The sequence below is a fragment of the Tympanuchus pallidicinctus genome, unplaced genomic scaffold (assembly GCF_026119805.1).
Source record: "Tympanuchus pallidicinctus isolate F22 unplaced genomic scaffold, pur_lepc_1.0 scaffold8, whole genome shotgun sequence".
Classification (NCBI taxonomy): domain Eukaryota; kingdom Metazoa; phylum Chordata; class Aves; order Galliformes; family Phasianidae; genus Tympanuchus; species Tympanuchus pallidicinctus.
The window spans coordinates 51,691,909-51,709,046 of record NW_026294802.1 but is presented as its reverse complement, the minus strand read 5'-3'; the positions used below and the strand labels follow the sequence as shown (position 1 = coordinate 51,709,046).

At 47.5% G+C, this 17,138-nt stretch overlaps 1 protein-coding gene across 1 annotated transcript in view; it reads right to left on the bottom strand.

The window, feature by feature from the left end:
- ABL1 (ABL proto-oncogene 1, non-receptor tyrosine kinase) overlaps window positions 1-17,138 on the bottom strand; it is a 65,470-nt gene that overhangs the window by 47,471 nt on the left and 861 nt on the right. The gene's annotated exons all lie outside the window — the stretch shown is intronic.

The following is a 17,138-nucleotide window of genomic DNA, read 5'->3' as shown; positions in this document are numbered from 1 at the left end:
CTGATGTTAATTCAGGACTGACTTCGCTTCCCCATTCCCCAGAATAACTCAGTGGCTGCAAGCTCCCAGCAAGGCTTCTGCTGCCACCTCAGGTTTCCCAGTTGGGCTGAGGGACGTGCAGAGGTCTGAGGACTCACTGGGGTCACCCAGGGAGGAAACTCATTGCCAGCACACAGCCCCACGCGTCTGCAGCCCCCAGGGCTCTGCTCCAAGCAGCATCCATGGATACCAACCCTGTCCTTCAGACGTGCCCACCTTCTTGGCAAAAGGCACTTCCCCCCATTCAGAATTTGAAGCAACTCTGCAAACGAGCCCAAATGCACAAACTGATGCCCCCCGATAGAAAATTCAAGGAAACCCTTATGTGCAATTTGCCACTTTTCAGCAGCAGAATTTTCAAACATATTTCAGCATGCAATTCAAGAGAAAGGAAGCTCCAGGGGCTGTTTAAACAGAGCCTGCCTACATATTTTGTTTAAGGAAGTCTTTTCCTTTCGGCTGGAATCTGAAGGGTAAAACATGGCAGGCAATCCACAATGACTTTCCATCCTTAATGACTCTATGACCGCCAGCCTCAGTTGGCCCCAGCACGGACTGACTTCCCGTGCAGCCAAGGACAGGGCGCTGCACTTCTCAATGCCTCAGCTCCAGCAAAGCCAGAGGGAAGATAAGGAACGGGGCACTGAGCATTCCCCAGCCTTCAGTTCCAGCAGGAAAAACAGAGCTCAGGAGCGCCTTTGGACTGGTTGGAGGGGGCCTTGATCTGTGGGGTTTTGCTGTTTTGCTCTCACCAAGCAGAACACAACTACTCAAAGAGCAATTTACCTCCCCTGAGCCACCACAAACACGCTCGACATAAAGCCCCATGAAACTCTGACATGACAAAAGCAAAGGCTGCAAACACAGCACTGACACTTAGAGATGAACAACGATACTCTGGAGAAAAGGCATTTTGCTGTAATCCAGCACTCAGTGACACTTGTTGGGGGCACAAGTGCTAACACACATCCTACAAGCACTGCTCCGCAGCACCACTGAGCCCTCACCCCAGCACGCCTCCTGCCATCTGCACTTACACCTCAACCCAAAACCTTTCCCTTTTGCTTCCTGGATCATCAAATTCACGCCCCAATGTTCCTCAGCTCCTCTCCTTTCCTGTCCTAGAGGAATTCAGGCTGTTGTAGACCTGAGATCCAACCCCCTAAGCCCACCTCTCCTAATGCCCTTTGGTTCCAGAGCCCATCCTCAGCCATCCTCCTGCTCCTGCCTCACATCCCCATTATCTCAGCTGCCATTTCTTCTTCTTTAAATTCTCCTATTGAAAACTTCGTGATTGTTTTCATTTTTATTTTCTCCCGGTGTACCAACCTCCTAATGGACATCCCCAATTAAACTTTAATTACGCCTCACACAAACAGCTGTTCTCAGACTGATCATCGCCCTGGAAAACAACCCACGGCAAGAGCCTGACCCGCTCAACATTTCAGTGCAACCCAAGATCACACGGAGACGCAGAGCCCGTTATCTGACACTTACTCCAGCATTATTGATTTCTTTTTCTCTTTAGCTTAAATTACTTTGGAAGAGGTTGCTGTACCCTCTCAAGGAGAAACGCCTTCACAACCAGCCCAAAGCCTGCATGCAGCAGCAGCAGCCAGGGGCAGCCAGGCCAGGGGCGGCGGACAGCTGAGCTATGCCAGGAATGAGCCCAGGAACGCGCCGGGGTCACGGTGCAGCTCCAGCACCACCACGTGCAGCTCCGTGCAGCCTGCAGTGCCTGCACCAGGGCTCCCCCCGGGCCTGGGAACCGTGCAGTGGGCGATGACCCCCACCCACTTCATCTCCATCCTGCTTAGCATACGCCAAGCACAATGAGATGCATTAAGGAGAGTCTCTGCTTTGCCCAGTGCGTGATGCGATTGGCACAATTACTTTTCCTCTAATTCTGCTGATAGCATGCAATTCTGTTCATCCTTTTAGCCTTGGCCAACTATTTATGTCAAGCTGGGAAAAAATGCCAGGCGCAGACCAGTGGGCAGAGGGAAGGGAATCCAGAAGAGGCTGTAAACCAATGTCAGTGCACTCCTCGCTTCTGCCCAGTCACACTCCGATTAACAACGAGGTCACGGCGTCACCCATTCCTTTCTTTAATTAATCTCCACCAGGTACAACAGCAGAGAACCTAGCTGTTAACCAATCAATAAAGCCAGGCACTAATTCCATGCCCGTAACACAAACGTTGATGGGGTTATATAGAATCCCAACTACCTGCTAGCAGGGGCAGATGGGCCCTCCAGCATTGATGAGGCCACGGCCTGAGCACCGCATTTGATTTTCAGTCACATCGCTGCTCCCAAGCGCAGATCTAGCACGCACATCACTGCACTGCTTACCTAGCTCTGCTTGAATGGGGAAATTCATTATTCACTTAAAATTAAGTAACAGCCACAGGGCCCAGCGAGCAGCAGAGTACCCCAGCACTGAAGACAGCACTGACGCAGATGAAGAACAGCTTCTGCCTTATGCTGACGTCTCAAAACCATAACTCTCGGGTTAAGAATATACCGTCATTTTCTGAAGGGATTTGAAAGCAGAAACAAAGACATAAATCATTTTCTAATTGCTGAGCGGTGAACAAAGGCAGAAACCGACCTGCTGAGCTTCTCCAAAGGCACCCGTGGATGAACAGGAGTGCCGGAGGCCCGATGCTGACAGCCCAGCCCAGGAGCACAGAGGGATGTGTCCCTGAAGGCGGCCTTTCGGCAGGGCTGTAACCAATGGAAAGAACACGTATGATAAGAGGGACTCCTGGTGGTTCTGGCACGGCCATTATTTTCTCTTTAAGATGCCGTGGGGAAAGTTTGGAAACATTTGAATGCGCCATATTGCTGGCACCTATTCAAATCAAGGCAAATATCAAACGGCTCTCATTCAAAGAGTAGACGAGGCTCACAAGCAGTGACTAAGCCACATGTTACGGACGTACAGGAAAAAGAATGACATTTCTTTACGTTTTTTGCGCTATAAATGAAGATATAATGGAAGCCCACGGAGACATCTAGAATTACTCTGTCCTCAGGCCAGGGCTATAACTGTTACAGCTGAAAAACTCAACTGGCTTTTGTCAGGAGTCAAACAAAAGAGCACAGAGGACCCCAGCTGGGACAGCTGGGCACTGTCACACTGTCACATGTCACCTCCCAACCCAGCTATCTTGTGATGAGCACACAGCATTCCACACTGGAGGCCTCTGGAAGCAATCTGCTGGCCATGCTGGATTTGGGGAAGTTGTGCTTGCATTTTCTGAACTGACCAGAGACAGAAAGATTGTGAGATAGGTAAACTGAGCACAAGAATCCTGGTCAGAGCAAGTGATGAGCAGCAAGAGAAGATAAACGGGCCTTCTCCTTTCTAGGACGAGATGAAGAGCTGGTCTAAAAGCTTCTTACAATGACAGGAACGTGCCTTCCAATCCCACCAAAAGGCAGCATCTGCCGAGTAAACACTGCTCTTCTCATGAGAAGATGAGCCCCATAAACACTGCTGCCGAAAAGCTACTGAGCACAGCCAGACCCTCCATTGTGCACTGGCACTCCCTAGAGGCAACTGCCTGCATGGAGATGACTCGACCTCAATACCATTTATCTGTGCAACAGAAAGACAGCACAGTTTATGCATGCAGGCTTTGGGTTTATTGCAAGTTAATACTGTTTATCTGAACAGTGCCAACAGAGGTAGCTGTGGAATATAATGAGACCGCGATGGAAAGAAAGGCACAGCCTGAACTTTTCAGCCACAAAATCTAGGGCTGCATGCAAGGACAATGTCTTTCTATTCCTCCCAGGTTCCTTGACCCCTTGTACACCTCCTTTTTGTAGTCAAGAGCTCCTTTCCCATCCCCTCGCTGCATTCTGCCTGACTTCTTTGCAGGAATGGCCCACTCCTGAGCTTGGTGGAGGTGTTTCCTGAGCATTAACCAGCTCTCAGAGCTCCCCCTCCCTCTGGAGCGTTATGCCACAAGACTTCCACCGACATCCTTGGAGACAGCAGATCTGCAAGCTTGCCCTTCACCCTTCTCCCTGCCCTAAGCATCCTGAATTCCACCATGCCATTGTTACCGCAGCCAGGGCTGCCTCCAACTTTCCCATTCCCAACAAGCCCCTCAGTACAGGTACAAGGTCCAGCAGAACACCTCTCTCTGTTGGCTCCTCTATCGCAGGGAGAAGGAAGTTATCACCAATGCAACCCAGGAACCTCCTGGATCCGTTATGCCCTGCTGTGCTGTGTCCCTCCAACAGCTATCAGGGTGCCTGAAGTCTTTCCCCTGAAATGCCTTCACATTCAGAAGTGCAGCTATGGAGGGAGCTGCAATGCAGCCCCTCTCGTTAGTCATGTTGAGAGATCAGAAACAACTCAAGATACCTTAATTGCAAAGCCTGAAATACACTTTCACAGCTCACAGCGTCCTGGAGATGAGGTTAATTCATCAAGGGAATGAAAGAGCTGGATAAAGTTGTTAGGGATGGTGATCAGGGTGCAAATGCCGTTATTAAGTTGAGAAAAAACATTTTAACTGACTGTTCTCATGATTTTTTTTCCTACACTGTTATTTTACTGTGAAGATGTTTGTTATCCCACAACAACAAAAAGACGACCCTGGATTTTCCCATCAGCACCCCCAAGTCCTGGAACGAGCACCCCAAGCCCATAAAAAGCGATTTCCTAAACCAACAGTTGTGGGACATTAACAGATCCTTGCGTAACAGCTCCACATTACCCTGGGGCACAGAAAGGGCTTTTGCATGGGAGGCAGCCACCCTGCTCCCAAACACATGCTCTGTGCCCCACCAGAAGCCCTGCACCAGCAGCCATAAAACATCAGCAGCATTCAGAGGGAAGCAGTGTTAGCAAGCTGAGCAAGCAGAGATTCCACACCAGCCTACCTAAGACAGACCTAATATAAGCCGTAAAACCAATTTCAGCCTCAAATAGGAAGGCTGCTTCTTTATACCTCTCTCTAATTGAGCAGGATAGCAAGCCGTCAGGACAGCGAAGGAAATCTGCTTTTCTACTCTCCTGGAGAAACGTAATAACACGAGGGCAAAGTGTTTTTTATCAGTTCCCCAGACTGCAAGAGCCGACTGCACCATTCATCAAGATGGGAATGGACCAGGAGAACAATCAGAAATCCATTAGCAAGCTGCTGCTCGCCTCCACGCTGCCTCGGCTCCAGATCAAATGTCAGCGTGCTGAATGGCTTACATTACTGGGGAGGAGGAAAGGGCCAGGGAATTGTTTCAAACCAATAAAGATATTATTACAATTTTTAGCTTTTATTAGCATGAGGGCAAGCATTTGCAATTTACGTTGTCCCTTTAACCAAGTTTCTCAAACGTGGGACAAAAGCTTCCAGCGTAACTGAAGTAGAGCAAAACCAACCCCAGTACTTCCAAGCTCAAGCCACAGTGAAAATTATGGGGAAAATAAAAAGGGAAATACTGAAGCAAGCCTGTTCTTTATTTGGTTTTAATATCCCTTTTATTAAAAATGCAGCTTTTATTGCCTGCATTCGGAAGCTCGGGCCCACCCGCAAAATACTGCAGGCAGGCAAGAAAACAGCACAGACTGCCAACACTGCTACTTACTAGCAGGGGAGAGACCCCAAATAATACCTTAGCTCACCAGCTGCAGCTCAGCCCCACTCTGCCACGCTGCAGGCTGCTGCTCTAATAACACTCGGTTGCCCACAATATCTGACAGATCCCAAACACATCAGCTCAAGCAACACCCTGCCCCTGCCAGTCCTCCCTCCTCAGTGCAGGGGGATTCAGGCCATGTAAAAAGCAGCACAAACATCCACGGTTGTACACGCTTCTGTTCATTAAGAACAAACATCCGCACCATCGCTCTTTTGTTATTTGCAACGCACCTGAAAGCTATTGATTGAATTCTTACCTGGCACAGAGGCTAGAATAAGACAGGGCGTATTAGCAGCGCATCACATTTGGGCAGATTAGCTCTTTTCACATACTGTTGATTCTTTAAATATAATGAATAATTTAAAATAGGAAGCCTATGGAGGCAGTGAACAAAATTAGGAATTCTCCAATGCAAGCTGATTCTCATTATCTCTCACCTGCCAGACTCTAATTAAAATATCAATCAAATGCAGTGATCCAGGTAAAAGTCTTAAACAGCATCTTCGGTTCAATACCAGCAATTACTGTCATTGTCCTCAACTCGCTGAGCTCCTCAGCGTGAGCAGGAATGACTGCAGCAAAAATGAAATGAAAGCTACCACAGGACCTCAACCAAAACTTGTCACCTGCAGCACCTGGGTGACTTCTGAACAGAGACATTTTCTCCTCTGAACCAGGGGATGGGGGAACGACATTCAGGCTGGCATCATTTCATTTACTAAACACCAGCCATAAACACTGCTATGTAAAGTTCTCACACTTGCTGTTTACTATGATCTATTTTTCAATTGCCCATCAGTCTGAGGTTGAGAATCAAGCAGCGTGCTCAGAGCCTGCAGCACTACCAGGTCCTCGAGCCCTAAAGGTTACTGAGCAAGGCTGACTGCACTTCCCCTCATATGGGAGATCCCACCTGTGCACTGGGTGTTCTTTGAAGCTCACCTGCCAAGGTGCCACAGCTCACCTTCGCAAGTGGAATGGTGAGGCAGCAGCTGGTATCACCTCAAGCCTGTGGCAGTTCCCCATCAGGACACGAGGAAGGGCACGGCCTGCCACCAGGAGCCACCCGCAGCTCAGGAAGAGGGCAGGCCATGCCAAAATGTCCTTTCTCACCCTAAAAAAGCCTCCCAGAGACCCCACGGCCAAGGCATGCTGACGCTGCCTGCGGAGCTCAGCACTGGGGACCGCCTCCAAGTGGCACTTGGAAAAATGCTCCGTTCATGTAAATAAGTCTTTTTTTTTTTTTCTTTAAGAACAAATTAGTTGAGCATTTTTGTAAAGTTATTTCATTTGTTTTGTTCATTTATTCCGATCTGCTGCACCTTCCCTTGGAGAGGTTATTAAATGCTCTGCTAATGGCCGCCAGCACTCATTTAATTCTTCTTAATGAACGTATGAGTGAGTAGCGGAAGCCATTATGAAGGGTTTAATAAAGGGTGGGAAGGAATTTCCTAAAATTTATTGCCACAGGCTGCTGCTTGAAGATAAAATAAATGGTAATTGCTCAGAACGGGAAAGAGGAGGATGATAAAACGTCCCCAGACATGAGGGGGAAAAAAAAATACCAAAATCTCAAAGCCTGAAGGATGGCAGAAGCAAAGATGGCCTCCGTGCAGCTCTCAGATCATCACCATCCTGCAGCCAATTCCTCTGAGCGCCGGCAGCCAGCAATGGGTCAGCTCACCAGGCCACAAAGGTAACTTCATACACAATAACATACGTGGAGGGGATTCACAGAGCAGCTCGTGACGGTGCTGTGTGCTGGATACAGACAGTGTGGGGGGAAAAAAATGGCTGCTGGGGTCAGAGTGGTCAGGAGGTACTGAAACCTGCGTGCTGAATTGTAGCAGCAGCAGTGAGAGGCAGCAGCAGTGCTGCCTGGGTGCTGGCGCAGCTCAGTGGAACATCCCTGTGCCCATGGACTGACTGTCCTGCTGGGCACAGCTGTCCCCAGTTGTCACCTTCCTGAAGCACAGGAGGAGGAACAATCACGTGCAACCACGGTAAGAAGTTGTCAAAGCAGCAAATTGAGTGGGCAAGACATCTCCTTCCTTGTATTTGAGAGGCAGAAAGAAAGAAATACTATTTTCAAGAGCAAGCTCATGTAGCCCAGAGCTTAAAAGGTGACCTGAGAAGAAAAACAGGATTAGGCTTGCTCTTTTTTACTACTTAGGGCAGACAAAACCCCTCTTAGAAAACTACCATTCTTCATGTCAGCTTTGACCATCTTAAAACAGAAAAAAAAAAAAAAAAAAAGAGGATAAAATCCAATTTTTCTTTTTTAAATCTTTGGCAGCTCGCCTGCAAGCACAGACCAACAGCTTTTTTAGCAGGCAGCTCCAAATGACAATTTGCTTTTCTAAACAACGATTTCAGTTCCTTCAGCTCAACAGCAGGATTTCCATAGTCTGATAGAACACAAAGCGACCAGCCAAGCTGCAGAGAGCATCCAGTGTGAAGATGGGAGCTGCTTCTCTGAGAGAAATAGCAACAACTTGGTAGGGACAAAAAAAAAGTCAGCTTTAAAACACTGGCAGACAAAAGGCGAGGAGCCAAGATGTTGCAAAATGTCACACTGCACCAATTTGCAGAGGACAGAAGAATAGTGGATAGGCATCTACCAGAAGGTGATGTCAGAGGAGAGTTTGTGCTTTATTTCCCACCCCTTAATGAAAAAGCAAAATGAATGATCGTATCATTCTGTGCATTGGCAGATGATCACAGAATCATGAAGGTTGGAAAAGGTCCCCAAGATCCCCAAGCCCAACCCCACACCATCCCACTTCACCCCCTGACACGTCCCTCAGTGCCACATCTCTGCAACGCTGCTGGGATGGTGACCCCACCAGTCCCTGGGCAGCTGTGCCAATGCATCTCCATGCTGTTGTCTTTCTTCACGTGGCCTAACAGAGCGAGGAGATGCAACTTCATTGAATCACAGAATCGTCTGAGTTGGAAGAGACCTTTAAAGGCCATCTGGTCCAACTCCTGCAAGGAACAGAGACACCGACAGCTCCATCAAGTGCTCAGAGCACAGCCCACCCTGACCTCGAATGTCTCCATTTATTTATGACAACAAAGAGCACTGCTTTGTTTCAAGCTGCAAATAAGCAGGTACTGTGCACTGCTGCTCCCTGGTGCAAGGATGAACGCGGCAGTTCATTTGCCTCAGCGCTGATGCATCGCTGGTCATATATACACAAATCCCAGTGACCCAGCAGGAAAGCGGGTGTTTTGTTCACCCAAGGACAGCCCCTATACTGACAGGAAGGGAAGGGAAAAAAATCTCAGTTACCCTTTCAGTCACAGCACGAGTTGGTGCCAGGCATAAAGAAAAGGTTGCACACTATGGGCTTTATTCTGGAGGGAATTATTTAGTTTGCTTTTGGTAGCACCAGTTTTCAGAGCCACTGGTGGGAGGAGCAGCATAGGTGGCAGATGGGAAAGTGGGAGTGAAGGCTCTTGCTGCAGTCTGCCCGTGGCACACAGGCGGTGTTTCAGCATCCCAGGGGCTGTGGTGCAGGCTGGTGCAAACCGCCCGCACAGCAGGAAGCGGCACAAGGAAACCCTCACCTCCTCTCCTGCCTTATCTGCTTTTATTGCCTTGCAACCCCAGCCAGCTCCTGGCTTAATGGAGCCTGCTCACAATCACCCTCACACGGAAGCAGCAGGCCTGGATGTCAGGCTGCTGGCTCACCTCTGCACAATAAGAACAGGACCTGGATGAGGTGCTGCAGACCGGTGCAGGCAGGGCTTTGCGGGGCAACCACATGGCAAGGAAGTGTCCAGGCCCAGGTGCACCCACTGCTGGCACACAGCCTCCCTGGGGCCGCCTTATTCCCAGCAGCACTTTGCTTGAAGTAACACACTGAAAGCTTTCACTGTATTTTTTCTGCCTCATCAGTAAAGCGTTTGAGAAAAAGAAGGGGATAGCATCCAACCTACTCTTTGTAATCTTTCAGTACTTGAAAGAAATCCACTTGTTCAGCTTTATATCCACAATTAATAATTATTGCAGTGTTGCTGCATATCTGTATTCACTTTAAATAAACGGGAATCTCCTTACAAGCCAGAAATCACTCAACAGCACTTCATCACACACCTTGCTGAGGTCAGTCCTCTCCAAAGGACACTGCAGGGACCCAGCAACACAGCTGGGAGCTGGACACAGCACCCAGCAGGGCAGGGAGGAGGAGCTCGGCCCAAGTGTGATTGTGTGAGGCTGTGCCCAGCGGTCTCGAGGCAGCAGAGAGCACTGTTACTTGTGCTGGGTCACTTTTACTCCTGAATTTTTTAGTGGTAGTGCATTTTTAAAATTCAGCTGCTAGCAATTCCAATTTGAGAACCATAAAACATACTGTATTAATAATGGAAACATAAAATGCCTGTCTGATTCGCTCCAGCCCTCAGCCTCCTTCCCCAAAGGGCCTGATTTGCCTTAGGGGAGCATTTCGCAAGCAGCACATCAGCTTCCAGAAGCACAGCTTCAGCAGATGGAGCCTCAGCCACAGCTGAGCTGCTGCCCTTCCAGATCTGGAACTGAAAAACAGTGACATCCGTGATGCTACTTAAGCTAACGGCAGAACGACCAAGATGTGACTGTGAGATCAAGCACTCCATCCCCCCAGCCACACCTCCCTTATCAGCTGACTCAGCACCATGGGGTGACAGCAGCCCTGTAGGACTCAGCCCAGGACACTGCATCATTCCAGGGGCTGCAAACCACTGCATGCTGAAGCCCACCGCTTCCTAATTGGGAAAAATCGTGGGTGGCAGCGATGTCTGAGCTGGGAAGAATCTGCTCTGCTGGTGTCTGTGTCTTTCAGCTCGACCTGGGTGTTATTCATGTCCCTGTAGCACTGACTTTGAGCGGAGGAAGGCTAACATGGGTTATGGAATTGGACCAAAAGCACCCCGTGTACCTCACTGGATTCATGTTGCTTATTTTAATAAGTGCAATGTGAATCTCTCATGTTAGTATTTTACAGTTCATAGAACCTTTAAGGTTGGAAAAGAAAGACCTCTAAGGTCCCAACCCACACCCACTGACCACATCCCTCAGTGCCACATCTCCATGGGCCTGGAACACCTCCAGAATCTCAGTTCTGTCAACCCTGACCTCATCACCACTGCAGCACTGACCACTGTTTCCATCTAATGTTACTGAAATGCCATATTCTTACATGCAGCTGTGATGGCTCTTATTAGCACTGCACATTTTGCTAACCTAAGGACAGCAGCAGAGCCCATCACAGCAGCAGGTCAAAACAAGCTCCTGCAAGAAGCCCACAATGCCATGTTCAGCAAGCAGCCTGCACTGTCCTTGTCCTGATCCTCAGCACACACCCCATCTCTAGCCAGCGCTGCCAACGATGGGAAAGGCATCAGTAATCCTTTCAATGACATTAAATAGACTGAAGTTTCCCCAACAGTTTTTCGCTCCCAATGATACCAAACACAAAGAGAAACACATGCAGACTTATGCAACAACCTTGCAATAATCACTGATAGCTGAGAGGTGGCAGCCCCTTGACATGCAAGCCTCTGCATGGGGTCACTGCTCAGATGTGACAGACAGACCAAGAACCCAATGGAAGTGCAGCTTTGGCACCGAGTGACAGGCACAGCTTTGCTTTCCCTCTGGCTGGCTTCCAGTAAAGGACATTTATTTTTCATTCAGCAAATTTAGAGAAAATACATATAGCAAACATATTTGGTGGAATCCATCAGCTTTACAAGTAAAGGTCAGATGGCAAGTAATTTTAAATGCATTTCTAATCCATCAAATTGAATGTATTTAAGAAGGAATAACAGCTCAGCATTAAGTCAATTCCTCTCATTCAAGCTTTCCAAAGCTATTTGCAAACAGGAGGTGCAACCCCACAACAGCAGCTCTAAAAGCTACTGCAATAATTCTGCCTAAATGAGGATGTACCTTCTAAACCAACATTATCTGTTGTCAGATTCACGGAGGATATGAAGACAGCTCAGAGCTAATAAAAATAATAAACTATTTGAGCACAGATATTTATAGCTGAAACTATTCTGCTTCACGCACTAAATCTTCTGAATTATAATAAAATTCTCCCATCCAAAAGTGATTTGAGTAAAACAGAGCACTGCTAGATTACAGCTCCTCTCTGGTTAGCACTGTTGTGACTCCATGAAAGTTTAACTCCACAATTAAGTTTTGTGATAGCACTTCTGGCACTGGGACACAGCTGTAAATAGCTGCAGCTACAACGCTGCTCTCTGCCATTCCCCACAGCCACTGCCAAGGGAAGCTCAGAGATGCTGGATATGATGCAGCAAAAGGATTTATGGCATTAATTCCTATACTGAGAGGACCACAGCATTTCGTGTAGCAATTAAAATACGTGTGTAATTAGGAGTCTGTGCAGCGTAGCTATAGGGGGGAAATCAGATTGTGCGGAAAGCAACAACAAGCAAAAGGGAAGACAGCACTGAAAACTATTCTCTGTTGTTTTAGATGATGAAGAATGAGCTGGAATGGAGGTCGAGGTGATGAGGAAGCAGGATTTTTATATTAAGTGCAAAAGCAAACAACATCACCTGCTGGCCCTGTTCCATCAGAAAGCGAGCTGGGGGAGCTGACAGCTCTCAGGGTAACCAAGGAGATCTGACAGGCACCACTTCCCAAACTCACAGCTGTCCCTTCGGCCCCCAGTGCTCACTTCCCAACACTCCTTACTGCAGGGGATGCTCTAACTGGAGCACGTTATGAAAAAGATTCAAACAGACACCTAGCGGCCAGCACAGCCAATGGCAGCTCAGCTATCCCAAAAATCCAAGTGGAAAGACTTGGGGTCACTGCACAGGAGCCCACTGCGGTCACATCAGGAACTGAGACCAGATCACTGGGTCACCACCACAAGCTGACAGCACGGAGAGAACTCAACATAAACCAGGCAGCCCCAATGCCCCTGGAAGGAGGACGACCCGGCTCCAAGAGTGACCCCCACACACAGCTGCTGGCTGGGAGGCTGCCCAGGGCTGCCCTCGCAGTCTGCCCCATACGGTGCAGCGCAGGTCCCACACAGCACTGGGGATACAGCTCCCAGCTCTGCCCCGTGGGACTCTGCCAACCCCTCACTTTCAAGTTTCAGTCTTAAACTCTTCCATTTAAAATACCACATGTTGGTTGGCAGAAGAGCACGGAATGAGATGATCACCCACAGCCCCCGTCTCTGCTCTTGTGCCCTGCAGCTTCCTCCTGCCTTCCTGTCCTCATCTCCTCACACCGCCTTTCTACTAACATTTGCTAACGACAAAGCGCAGAACAGCACGATGTCTAAATGGAGCTCTGGCATACGAGCAACGGCGCTTATTCATCACAAAGGAGATGAGCTTCTTACACACAGCAAGGCCTCAGAGATCAGCACACAGAGCAGGGCTGCTCTGCCCATACGAAGGATTAGCCTTTCCCCGGCCTCATCTTCCACCTCGGTGCGTGGAAAGCACTTTAGCAAGCCTGAGGCCCCTCTCCTAACACATCCCAACCCCAGATCAAGTTCTGCACAGGGGCTTCTTAGTGAAACTTGCTGGTGTTTGGTAACTGAACAGGAATTACAGTGAGAGCTTTGTATGATGGGAAGGGATGCAGGCAGAAGCAGTACACAAATCTGCATTGGAGCAGATGTCAGCATTAACCACATTAATACTGAATCGCATCAAAGTATGGATACACAGCAATGATCTCAAAAGCTGGGGATAATTCCCTCCTAATAGAGATGGAAATTAAAGTGTGGGAGCCTCCAAATCTCTGAGCTAACAATGAAAAAAGTTTGGTCAGTTTGGAACACCGACTCAGATACTTTAGGGAGGGTTTCCAAAGGGGCTTCCATTAGGCTGATGTTAATGATGCAGCTTCAGGAGAAAAGCCCAAAGCAGGAACAGTAGAGCAGTTCCCTTCCTGTCCCAGGGTTTGCAGCAGAGGTCATTTGCCCACAGGAGCAGTGCAAGGGCACGAGGCAAGGCCTGGAGCCACCTGCATGCTAAAGAATAGAGATTAGCACGGAAGGAATCCCATTTAAACGACTTCCACATACAGGCAATTGGCCACCTAATAAATTTGCACTGCGTATGAAGTAAACGTATTGTGATCACCCATAAGATAAAGGATAATAAAAACAAAGTCAGATCACACAACAGGTCTCCTGGAGCAGCTGGCTGGCAAAACTATGTTCCAAAGTCTTGGAGCTACCAATAATGTTTTGTCCACAGCTGAACAACCACCAGTTCCTCTTGGAGTTATGTATTTTGCCACATGGTGTGAAAAATATCCACATTTCATAAAAATAATAAATATCAATATGATTATAACAGCTCGTGTACGTGGGTCACCGAGTCCTCAGGAAAGAACCAAAGCTCTTCATTTATTTTCATCATCAAAACAGTTGAAATGTAAAATTTAACAATGTAGAAGAAATGAACTTCAATCTAAAGTCTCTTCAAAGAGACTTCTTAAATCAACAACGTGGGCAAAGATACTTATAATTTATATTTCCCCCAGATATCATGGGGCTGATCTTCAACTGACAACTCTGGCAAGCTTATGCTATCAATCTATTCTGTATAATTAAATTTGGGGTCGCAGCGCTCACAAAAGAGATCTCCAGATTTGGCATGAAGAGTCCATGCAGCACTCAGCACTACAGAGACAACCTCCCAGTAGCTTTGCTCCTTTCAGCAAGACAAACACCTTGTTTGGGCTTCCTTATCACTTTCTCAACCTTTCTCTTCTAGAAGAGAAAATACAGCTCGCAGCTGAGCAGCCAGCACTGCCTGGCAGCACGAAGGCACAATGCAGATTCAGAAGGAAGCTCCTGCTCTTTGTGTATCTGGAGATGAAGTTCAGACAAACTCTGACACGTTCTGCAATGCAATAAGAACACGGCTATGATTTTTAACACAGAACAAGGAGAAGGTTATGTGACTGGGTTTGAACCTAACAACGATCCACTACACGTAATAGGAAGCAGCATGTAAGACAGCCTCGTACCCAAATTCTCTTCTGAAGGCTTCCTCTCTCCTACCCAGATCAGCAATTTCTGACTGCCACCGCAGAACCGACACAAATGCCAGCAAAGACAGAGACGTACATCACAGCTTTAGCACCACCTGAACGACCCGTGCTTCAAACCACCCTAAGTCCTCATTACTAAATCCAAACCTCTCACTCCAACCCCACATGCCCACGGACTGATGGCTCTCATTCTCAGCTGCTGCCACAGAGTTTTGTTGAATCTGATGTCCCAGAAAGCCACAAGATGCTACTGGGCAACATTTAGAAAGTCTTTCCACTAATCAGATATTGGGCCATGCTTCTGCTCTCAGCTAAGCATTCTCCAAAAGCAGTGACTACAAGTTCAGTGCTCAGCTGAGGAAAGCACAGCTTAACAGGAGAACACTGTCCTTATACTTTCTCATAACTTCAAGCTTGCAAATAATCCAAGAGCTGAAATAATTGCACCAAACAGCCTTAGAAGGACACAGCAGGGAGGATTCACAGTGAAACCACCAAACCAAGGTTCTGAGCTGCTCTACCAAAGACATTTCCATAACAGGAAAGCTACACTATGAAATACTGTTCTGTCCAACTACACATGGTCAGAAGGTCACTGTGTCAGACTGTATGTGCATTTCAAAAATGAGAAGTTAGCTATTAAACCAAAAAAAAAATAAATCAAGGAAGAAGAATAACCTTCTAAAATGAATTTTCTTCCCTCTTTGTTTTTGCTAGGTATTTTAGAGTACCATTTCCCAGCTAGAAGGAGATCCAGGCAGAGACAGACAACACACAACCCGGGGTGCAGCCTTCTGCCTGTATGACGAAGAACCACTTCACACACTCAAAGGAAGAAACTCCTCGTGTGGATAAGCGACACTGATCTTTTGCAGTTCTAACAGATGTACTGACCTTGATGTCCCCTTTCAAGTTCAATTTTTTCTAAATCAAGGCACTGAGGTCTCTCACGGACATATGGTACATGGACACTGTAAGATTCTATCTTTCTTCACAAGTGTGCTGGGATTTACTGACCTCAGGTCATACCAGCAAAAAGTTACCATCTGCCTGGTCCTGTAAGATGATCCAAAACGAGCATTTCTGGCTCTTTTGCTACATCAAAACACCAAAGACTGTGAGAATATCGTACCACTTGCACTTTGTGCTCACTGTATCTCCCCTGACCTTGAAACTCTGTCCAAAGCAGTACAAGCAGTGACCAAACTGGGGCCACAGGAGGGGTTTATCACAGCGCCGAGAGCCTGGCTTGGTAAAACCCAGGAGCAACATATCACCAAAGGGTTAAGTGAGCCCTTGTATACCCTACCCTCACAGTAATTAATTTCAATTTCCAAACAACCTCAGCTCACAAACACTGTGCAAAAGTCAGAAGTAACACAGATGTAACTCAACACAGTATTTACAGCAGTCCATACACAGCATCTCTGACAACACCTTTGCTGAACACTGCACAAGACTGCTTGGTTCCCTCCAGAAGCAGAGAATGAGCTCAAAAGTAAGGCCCAGCTGAAACAAAACTGAGTCAAGGCTTCTCCTCTTAGTAATGGATGACATTCTCACACACAGCAAATATTTCCAGTTTTCATTATAGCTGATTACAGCTCTGGTTTTGTCTTATTCACAAATAAACTTTCTTGTGAGGTCAAAACTATTGAAGAAACCTTGTACAGATCCCATTTCTCCAGCCTCAGCTAGCAGCCTGGCGCCCGTCCTCTCAAGGACCACCAGAACGGTCAGCAATACCAAGCATTACTCCAAAAAGGATCACTGATACCACCTACTTCCACCTGCATCTTTTGAAAGAGAAGCCTTCAGTTTGAAATCTCGTTCAAAAAAAAAAAAAGAAAGAAAAAAGGCATTTGAACTCATTTGGAGTTCCACTGCGCTTTTGATTCGCTGTGTTTCCTGAGATTCTCCACCCCCTCTTAATCTGGGTCAGAGGGTTGTTGTACCCCTAACCTGGCCACTTGTGGCCTCCCACACTTAACTCCATGCCAGCACAAGTTACATATTTAACTGGCTATGAGAAATCGCAGACCAACAGTGCTGTAAGCACACGAAGCAAATTAACAAGAAACTACTTCATTCCAACCAGTTGTCACAACAGCAGCATCCCCAAACTTCCCAAAAGCAGTCCAGTTCTGTTTCCAAGCCCCTTCTGTAGAGATAATTAACAACACTCTTCACTCACAACAGCATCACCCTCAGCTGGCTGCGGTCTACACCTACGAAACAAACACTTCTCCAGGCCTTAATCCAGCACGCATCCAAGGCAGAAGTGAGAAGTTTACATGATATTAAAGAGTTATTTCCTTGTATTTCATATTTAGTTGTGCCATAACCTCTTCCCAGGTTTCAAGTGATCTGACATAAGCGAAGCATTAACAAAA